Raw genomic sequence first — 10,691 nt, forward strand, 5'->3', positions numbered from 1 at the left:
ATCAATGCTCGTTTTAATCAAAGGCTTATTGATGTTATGCCACTTGAAGGACTTATTCCGGCCAATTTAAATATGTATGACGATATAAATATTATAAAAGCTGTTAAAATATACGTCCAAGATCTCCATGATGATACCTCATTTACAATCAGGGCTGACCTGTTCATATAGAGGCAACAATGGAGTCAAAATACTATTCCAAAACCGAATTCTGCTCACGATTCACCCTCTCATCGCACCAATCTTCGACCTAACATTAAAATACTTTTACAATTATTCGCCACGTTACCAGTTACCTCTTTCACTCCGGAAAGAACATTTTCAGCACTTAATCGCTTAAAAATTTTTTTAAGAAGCACCATGTCAGAAAATAGACTGAATGGGTTAGCTATGGCTAATATAAATAAAAAAAGAGCAAATTGATGAAAGTGAAATAATAACTGAATTATAGCCAGAAATTCGCCTAAGAGGATGCAGCTGTCAGAATGAAGCAAGTGACTAAACACTGAAACCAAAATTATTATTATTATTATTATAAATTATATATTAATAAATATTTTTAAAACTATAATAAAATGCTTGAATTATGTTTAGAAACTTGATGGTAGAAGGTGGGGGGGATTAAGGGTGAATTCTCATATCCTCTCTTACCTTACTTATCCAAAAAAATGGTTAGCCCCCCCCCCATTTAAAAATCCTGGCTACGCCACTGGCAGTACCTATTCCATTATAAACACATACTTATTAGAAATAAATTACTAAAATTGTGTAATTTGAAAATTTTTAACTAACAATTATAATTTAGTATGAGAAAATTATTTTTTGATAATATAATTACGAATAATGTATGGTGTAATTATTCCATGAACAGACTTAGGTGAAAATTTGACCCTAGCATTTTATGAACTGCAGGTTATTAAACATAATGTTAATGCAATATTAAACTATGAGTAGCATTATGAATAACTTATAATCTAAAATAGTACACTAAAAATGTCTACCAATAAATCAATGACATAAAAATCATCCTAAATACATCCTCAAAGACTAAAGTTTGTATTCCTTATGTTTTAATGCAATTAGTATTAATTCATTTTTATACATTGTTCATAATATTTTTTTTCAAAAAACTAATAACTATTTAAAATTTAATTAAAAATATAATAGGCAAATTAATAAAGTTGGCATTATTAAATACTAACAATAATAAAAAAATTTTCATAGTTTTAATTCTAAATAAATGTACGTTTTTATTTGAAGCAATTAAAAAAAGCTGACTCTGGAAGATTTTGTGCTGTCATGTCATTAGACATTGGTTAGAAGTTTGGTATTTTTACCTATTTATAATGAAATTTATTATTCACGTGAAGAACTATTTCGAGAAATTATTCTAAGTAAAACCTTTTCAATTACATTCCACGTAAATGGCTGTGAGTAATATTATTTTTAAAATCATTATTAAATATAGTTTTAATAATTCTATTTATCATTATTTTTATTCATTTACATTCTTTCACATCTCATACACTCATTTCTCCATATAAAAACAGTTTATTCTACTATCATGATCATGTTAAAAAATAAAAATATAAATATTAAGTCAGGTGTTAAAATTCCATGCGTTGAAACATGGAGTATCTTCGGAGTACGGTTGGTACTCGATACCTGTTGCGAAATAGGCGAATAAAATGGTTGCGTTTCACAGACGGTGCGAAAACTATGAGATACATAAAGATTCATAAGGATGATAGGTATTAATTTTTAAATGTTCAAATTTTATAAAACAAAAACCTGAAAAAATTCTACCTATTATAATTGATTCTAAAATATATTATTAAATATATTTCGTATGTATATCGCATATTTATCCCGTGTGAATTAACTAATTACTATGCCTTCAACAAACTTGTATATTTAATATGATGTAATTTATTTATTTTTGTAATTTTCTGAAAATTCTTTAACCTATGGAGAAAGAAGATTAAAAAAGAGTTAAAAAAATTGAAGAGTTTAAAAAATTTTACAATTATTTAAGATATTGTGATAAACAAATCCTCTTAGAACATCCTGTATTTTATTTGCCACTGTATAATTTATGATATTGTTATCGGTACTACACATGGCTATTATGGTGAATATATTCTACGTTACGTATAACATATTAAATTATGCATATTTTTATTATTTACTATATGTGTTATTGTATTATTTGCTTCAACTTCTGTATTGTGTACTATTAAATTAATTTTGATTTAACACTTATACAATATTAATACAACTCGTTGAATATATCAGTCGCTGCAATAGCGTTGCGTCAAACGAATTAAACAGGTTGTACTCTATAAGTTTATATAATAAAATATTATTATTATATTTAACATTTTTTCATATATGCAAGTATATATATTTATTTTTTTATCAAACACATAAATTGTATAATATTTATTCGTTAAAGCATTAATATTTGTTTTCATTTTATACTCTTTAAGGGTACAAATTAATTATTTTTAAAATTTTTCATTTTGTTTTACAAACCTTTCAGTTCTATATCAATTATATATACATACCATAATGTAAAATAAAACGTATTGAAACATCCGTTTGTAATACACTTGACGAGAGAAAAAAATTCGTACGAATGAAATTAAATCTCGAGTTACGATAAACCTTTAAAAACACAGACGACGAACACACGATATTCGGAAATCGGGCGACCTAGTCAAAAACACCGAGCACACTGAAACCATGGATACTTCAAAGTACCGCGTACGCGAGTTGTACAGCTTACAGCTTCGGTCGTCAACGAAAAGACTGGCGTACAGCGCCAGTGTAAAGCCCGCCCATTTACGAAACACAGGGACTCTGATTTATTTCGTGAATTTTAATTTAAAAAAAAAAAAAAATCGACTAACAATTTAAATTTTATCAGCTATAACTATTTTAACTATATTTATTATAACTATATTATAAATTTTATTATAACTATTTGATAACTATTTTATCATTCATAACTCTTTTTTTCTATATATATATTATGTCCTTTACGAATTATGTATATGTATATTACTTACATCATTCCACGATAGTATAGTAACTATTAAATAAAAAACAATGTTCAGTTAATATCATCGTAAAATGTAATTTTTTATATGGCTTGAAATGTTATATATACATATGTGTGTATGTGTGTGTGTGTGCGTGCACAAACGTATTTTACTAACACATATGTTCAGTAGCCAATAATACGATGAAAATAATTATTTTGATCGTATTATTACATATAAAAAATATTTAAAACATAATTAAATATAAACTCAATTTTTTTTAATTTCAGATATTACCATTCGAATGATATTCAGACGTTTCCACACACAATATTATTACTTATATTCAGTTCTGTAAAATACTTTTAAAACGAAGTATTTTCAATGGTATTTTAAATACTTTTTTTCTATTGAATAGGTACTTATTGGTATTGAATACTTAGTTTTTTTTCGAACATTTTATTTTTATTCAAAATATTTGGTTGGAAAAATATTGCTAATTATAATCAAAGCCCGAAGGTTTGTGAAAACCAGGTTTCTAAAAATAGATATTCAATAACAAAATTTCCTTTTGTATTATTAGATAGGTAACTGTTAATATCAGATACGCCTGGTTATACGGGATTACGAGAATAACAATGATTTTACCACAAATCACTATATAGCTGCAAGCCTACACCGTTTTTTATTAAATAAATTTATTAAAATAAATGTGTAGTTTAAAACCTACTGGCTACTACAAGTATTTCAAGTTTTAATATGAGCAATTCTAGCCATAATATTGATGATGAAAGTGATTCAGAACCGCATAATGCTTCTCTTTCGACTATTTCTCTGCAAAATGTTAGTTTACCATGGTCTATTAACTCCAAATATTTTTTTAAAAAAGTATTTGAAAAGTAATCCAAAGACTTTTTTAAAGTAATTGAGTATTATTTGAAATACTATACAATTTAAGAATTTGAGTAGTATCTTAAATACTTGAAAAAAAATGTATTTGAGTATTTACTTAAATACTTTTTAAAAGTATTCTTTACAGCTCTGCTTATATTAATATTAAAAAAAAAATAGAATTTTTTTTTAATTTTATTAACTTCAAATACTAAGATCATTCAATATTTTTAGTCAACCCTTTGCAGATTTAGAGGATAAAGTCCAACGGTTAATATATTGGAGAAGGTTATGATCTTATTAAGTGTTAACACTTATAGTGCATGATTTTGTCTTTTTTTTTCTCTTTGAAAACATGGGTGGTTAACTAATCCAAGGTCTAAACAAGAATTGTTTTTTCAGCCACAAAATATACTAAAAGTAAAATGTAAAACTTTTTAGATGATGATTTAGACATAAAGATGATACTTGAAATATTCTTAAAAATTTCACTTAGAAAAGAAACCCTTTTTTGGTAATGTCTAAATATACATTATATATTCGAAAGAAAACCGAAATATTTGAATGATAGAACTAAGTTAAAAATTCTGATATGAACATGTATGATTTTAGTTTTGATACATTGTACACCATACTATTGCTAATAATAAGTTAAACTAATGTAGTTTATTATTTTTTCTATCACGAATATTAACTTTTTGATTTTCTTTTTTTTTTATAAAAACATTTGACAAATACCTCAAACAGAAATGAATATGTCGAAAAATGCAATTTTTCATGTGTTATGACAAAAATTGAGAATTTTGTATATTATTTCAAAATAAGATAGCAATTTACTGAAAATAAAAACTGTATTATTTAGAAACAAATAAAAATACCTTGAAAGTCTAAGACAAATAAAGAATTTAATTGAAATCATTTTTCTAAATAAAAATAAATTATAGCAAACTATTAAAAATGTATCAAAACTGTCTAAAATAAACAATAGACCATATTTTCTTCATCGGATTTTCAAAATTTGAACTGAAATTCTATTTCAAAAAGTACATTTAATTTATTGAACATTTTTTTTTTCCATACAAAGATGAATTAATTTTCAATAAGACATAAAAATTCGTATATTCATGAACATTAGATAGAAATATTGTGTCAAAGAAGATGTAATAGATTTCTACCAAGATGAATATTGGCATATGTTATCGCAAAATCGTGAAGTATGGAGGCTTTTATGTTTGGATGTGTGGTCTAAAAGGCCGTAAACAAATAATAAAAAAAAAATATAGGAATATAAGATTTTCCAAGTTATCAATTCAATTTTTCGTATACTTTCTTGCTTTAAAAAATCACTAAAAAGTTTTCAATGAAATGACCTTTTTTAACTGCTATTCAAATTCACTCATCTGATATACCTAGAATTTTTTTCTGGAATGGGTTTCAATATTTTTACTACTACGTACTTCATATGTATTTATTTCACAAGATAATAATTTTGATAATAACTAATTTTATAGTAGTAGATAGATCGAACAATGGATTATATAAATAACCCTGGTAAATGTTTATGATATCCAACTTAAATTGTATAAAAATATTAAACAATAATTTTTTCTAAATTTGTTAAAATTTCGGGTCGAGGGGATTGAACTACTCCGTCCTTGATCCGATGATGCGTATCACATGGCGTTCGCATATGTGCAATAAAATGCGATTTTGCTGCGCCTGGCAAAATAGATAAAAAAAATTAATTTTTCATATGATAAAAACTATTTTGCCTGATTCGAAAATATGAATCCACCCAAACAAATTTTATAAACAAGAATTTTCATTTTTCCAATCAGGTTTGGTCAATTTGGAATATGTCGTTGTCCGTTGATGAATCCTCACATCGATTTTGACAAAAAAATGTTCCGACTATATCCGTTTACCACGAAAGCTACGGCCGCCGGACACCATTTTAACGATAAAATATCTCAGTGCCACTACACTAAAACTAAAAACAAAGTAACTTAAAAAAAATTTGTGGCACCGAGAATATGACTTTTAAAACTTTACATGTAACATAACCGATAATTTCTGAAAACACTAAATAACAATCATTTACGCGTAATTATAACATTGCGATTACACAGCCAATTAGTCGTCCACGGAGGCATTTCCATAACAACTCTTACTGCATTTGTTCCCTCTCATCTCATCACAATCCTGAACCGTCTCAGTCTATACATTTTTCTATATTTAAATTATCACTCTTAGATTTTGCATTAACCAATATAATTTTAATTTCATTTTTATTATTTAATCTAGTTTTTTAATTATTTAATTTTATGTATCCATCAATTTTGTAATCGCGCCGAATAAGTAGGTACACAACATCTACTATTTTTTTATAGTTAGGAAATAATACTAAATATCTATTAAAAACCTAATCTATTAAAATAAATAAATAACAATTCATATCAAACTATTATAAATTACATATATTAATATATGAAATAATATTTTTTAATATAAAAAGTAATTTTTATGAAATGCGATTAAGATAAAAAAATATTTTTTTTTTTTGTAAAATAATTAATAATGTACATTTTTTATATTAAATCTATTGAAATGTATTTGTTAAATATAATTTCATAATTTCATATTATAATATATTAATTTTTTTTAAATATACATCAATACTTTACACTCATAATATTAACATTTGTATTTACCATATAACCATGCTAAATAAAATATTAAGAAATAATTTATTGTAAACTAAATCGTTTTATTTATGTTCATAACTAAACATAGGTTAACTAATCATTTTTTTTTCGAGAAAACTACAGACAATATCCGCAAGTAAGATAGGTATTTTTGTTCTTATACAGATATTGCCTTTTGGAATATTTTATCCATTTTTGCAATTTTAAGACCGATCAAGGTAATTAGATATTCAAAATCAACCGATGGCATTCGTATACGATTTTTTAACTATCAGCTAAGTTATAAATATCTTAGATTATTAGTTAAACTTGATCTACCGAAAACACTATGACTTTTAAAAATATTTCTTCGTCCCCATAATTTTTCTTTTCGTATCTGTCTCCTTGTTTTCAATACTAAATGAATTAAAATAAAAGCAGTGCAGGACTCTTGCAAATTATACATTAAATACTCTTGAACAGTAACGAGCAACTAATGGATCAAAGGCGCGCATAACATTGGGGCACATGCACATGTAACATTCTGACCCAGGGGCTATTTATGGGGGAGGGTGGCTGATGGGGCTGCTGCCCTCCTGAAATTTTTGTATAACGTAGTAAATTACAGTATTTGTATCTTATTCACAAAAATGTGTACATTGATGATTTACCGTGTTATATGGATTCAATAGAGGCTGAGTATGACTTATGGATAACAAAATGGAAATCAGTAGAACAATCATCACGACCAACGAACTCCATAGATGCTCTAATTTCTTGTGACAAAATGTTGTATCCGAATATAGGATAACTGCTAAAAATACTTGTAATACTTCCAGTATTAACAGCGTCAGCGGAGCGCAGTTTTTCGACCCTGAGAAGACTAAAAACTAATCTTAGAAACTCTACTTCTGAAAATCGTCTTTTCGGTTTAACATTACTTAAGATTCATAGCGATATTTCAATAACAGATGAAAATGTTTTAAACAAGTTTGCCAACAGTGAGAGAGCCAGGTGACTTCAACTTATAAGTATATAATATTATATATTATAAAAAATATGATTTTTTTTTTTTATTTTGTAAACTGTATTAATTATTATATCAATATCTTACATAATTTGAGTGAATAATATATATATATGTTGATAGGTCCTATTCACTGTATAAAAATGCATAACAATGATGTTATAGTAGTTAACTAATATGTAAGTACATCGGACAGTCGTTTATTAATGATAGAATAATACGACTCCGATGAAAATACTGTTATCTGCGTTCGACCTGTGAAACTTAGTTACCCGTGAAACGAAATTTTGGAAGAGAAGGTGGCAACTCAACAGTGGCGTAGGTAAAGAAGAATTTGGGGGCTTGACCCTCTTCATTGTCAGAATCCCAGCTAGTTAATAAGTAGGTTAAAATAAAAATAAACAAATATAAACTATAAAACCCCCCGCATAAATAATCTTTACCTACACCTTTGCAACTCAGGGTGTCCAGAATCAAAACTTACCTGAACAATTCTTGCAAAGTTTTCATCTTTAAGATATCGGGAAGACTGGGCCTGGTAGGCTTATTCTAAACCTACTTTGTACGTTAATATATAGTCATATTAGTGATAAAATATTAAGTATATATAAATAGTATTTATAATTAATGCTATAACTAAGCTTCTTGTCGAATTTCGTCCATGGTATCTACGATTCAAACTTTGTATTACATTTCCCGAATGTCTTTGACAAGCAATTTATGATTACCTGATAAGATTATCGCACAAAAAGAGGTTATGTCATGAAAAACATATTCTTATATGATACTGGTAATGAATTGTTGCTTGATATTATTTTCAAATTTACCTAATATATTTGCATAAAATATAAAATATATGTTAACAAATTTTAGTTTTTATTAATTTTTGTGTTTTTTTTTTTCTTTAATAACTTTAATTTTTATGTTATTGTGCCAAAAACTTCTTAGATAACCCGTGTACGTTATATTTATCAAGTAAGTGTGTTATTTTAAATTTTATTTTTTCATTGTGATTGTAAAATTACTTGAATACGGAATACGTCGTATAGTAATTATGTTAATGTTGTAAATTCTTTAATGTTGGATTTTAAATTTATTTTCTTAATTTCTAAGACCAAAAATTGTAAAGGCACTATATAGAAATACATGTTTTATAAAATTATACTAGAGTGTAAGTTTGAACACTTTATATATCATAAATAATCAATTAAGTATATTATTAAAATGTTAGTAAAATATATTTTTTTTAATGTAGGTATTTATTAATAGTAGATAAAATGTTTTAATTATAGGATATTTTAATGTATTTACCTTATTAAAGTCTAGGATTATGACGCTCAATTTTTCACATTATATTTAACATTTTACTTTTGAATTAATTTGTGTATAGGTATCTTGAAATCAATTTCAACTTAAATTATTGTCAAATATAAAATAAAGTTGATTTATCTTGTGATTTTTTTTTTTTTCTTTGAATATGATTGTGACAAAGATAAATCTGGTTTTGTAAAATATTGCTATACAGGGGTGCCTCATATAAGCTCTTACCATACCCTTCAGTTTAAGAGATTAATTGTGTTACTATTTCTAAAAGTTTGGCTAATAATAGTCACTAATCTATCTCTGTCATTCAAATTAAATTGAAAAATATTCAACTTTTACATTAATTACATGTTTATATTTTTAATTTTAGTTGACTTAATAATATTATTTGTTAACATATACTGACTTATTAAACAGGCATTACATATACATTTTAGTATTTATCTATCTTAGTTATTTTCCTGAATAATTTATTTGATGATATTTCATATATAGTCTATAGATAATAAAGTTTAATTTTAAATGTCTATAAAAAAATAAAGTATTAATGAAAGTCTAATGTCATACTGTTGTATGTCATAGTATTATACATTGTTACATTTAATATTATTTTTAGTTAACATTAATAAATATAAAGTATTATTATGTAAAAAGTAACACCATTTAAAATCTAAACATTTAATTTTTTTTGTATATTTTTAATTTCTATATGTTTGACACAAGTAAATTCACTGGAAATTATGCTATCTACAGTTTGGATTCTAAACTATAACTCATGACCTTAAATGTTTTATTTTTTACATAGCATAATGAATAAATAAAATAATCTTTTAATTTGTTTATATATATTATGGTAAATTGTAAACAATTTGAAAATTACTGTGAATATTCAGTTGATGTACACTCCAATGTACAATTTATTTTTATCATCTATAAAAACTAATATTTATCTCAAATGTAGGAAAAGTTGTTGAAATTAATTCAATATTTATTTATAGTTTTTTATGTATTAAATATTACTATCCCATATTTAAGTATGTATTAAAACTAGGAGAATATACGGAGAGGTTTCAACCCAACTTTCCTTTAAATATTAATGTGCATGTAATTTTATTTTTATAGTTTAATTTTAATAGATATATTGTAGTTGTATACAAACATACCTACTAACAAGTTATTAGTTTTTGTGATTAATAATTGTAATATTTACTATTAATAAAATGGTTAGCTATTAAGTTGTGGTCACAGCATTCTTTTAAGTTAGATTAAACTAATTATTTAAAGTTTCTACTGAAAATTATCATACTGTCTTCCCCTAATATAAACTAGGAGCTTTTTTTTTTTTTTGAAGTTTCTAACTTGTAATACCTTTAAACCCTGGTATTAAAAGAATGTATGATATATTTTAGGATTCTCATGATCTCTTATAAAATATGTTTATTACTAATAAATAATTATTATATAAGTATACAATTTAACTATCAACTATACATGTTTTATAATAAGTAAAATAATTTTTATTGTATGATAATGTATTATATGATAAGTGGTTAATGTTTATAATTATACAGGTAATCACCTTTAAAGTAGTGTTTTATTTATAAAACTAATATGAAAACATAAGAGAGTATATAAATATTCATAATTTACTTTATTATTTAACACTATCAATAACTATGCTATAATTTTATTTTATCTAAAATTTTAAATTTCATTATTTAA

General features: G+C 25.1%; 1 protein-coding gene across 6 annotated transcripts in view; it reads right to left on the reverse strand.

Annotated features, from left to right (window-relative positions):
- LOC112692059 (diuretic hormone receptor-like) overlaps positions 1-2,812 on the reverse strand; it is a 100,362-nt gene extending 97,550 nt beyond the window's left edge. For all 6 annotated transcript variants that reach the window (XM_025566582.1, XM_025566581.1, XM_025566585.1 and 3 more), the window contains exon 1: positions 2,568-2,812. The gene's annotated coding sequence lies outside the window, so the exon portion shown is untranslated. The remainder of the gene's footprint in view (positions 1-2,567) is intronic.
- Between the last annotated feature and the right edge of the window lie 7,879 nt (positions 2,813-10,691).

This window comes from Sipha flava, unplaced genomic scaffold, assembly GCF_003268045.1.
Source record: "Sipha flava isolate LNK unplaced genomic scaffold, YSA_version1 69_pilon_pilon, whole genome shotgun sequence".
Lineage (NCBI taxonomy): Eukaryota > Metazoa > Arthropoda > Insecta > Hemiptera > Aphididae > Sipha > Sipha flava.